Here is a 213-nt window from a genome sequence, read left to right as displayed (position 1 = left end):
AAAAAAAAAAAAAAAATACAAAAATTAGCTGGGCGTGGTGGTGTGCGCCTATAGTCCCAGCTACTCGGAAGGCTAAGGCAGGAGAATCACTTGAATCCAGGAGGTGGAGGTTGCAGTGAGCCGAGATCATGCCACTACACTCCAGCCTGAGTGACAGAGTGAGACTCCCTCTCAAAAAAAAAAAAAAAAAAACACGATTCTCCCAGGACACAG

The sequence above is a fragment of the Rhinopithecus bieti genome, unplaced genomic scaffold (assembly GCF_001698545.2).
Source record: "Rhinopithecus bieti isolate Rb0 unplaced genomic scaffold, ASM169854v2 scaffold_49762, whole genome shotgun sequence".
In the NCBI taxonomy this organism is placed as follows: Eukaryota; Metazoa; Chordata; class Mammalia; order Primates; family Cercopithecidae; genus Rhinopithecus; species Rhinopithecus bieti.
The sequence above is the reverse complement of the archived record's forward strand: the minus strand, read 5'-3'. Positions refer to the sequence as shown.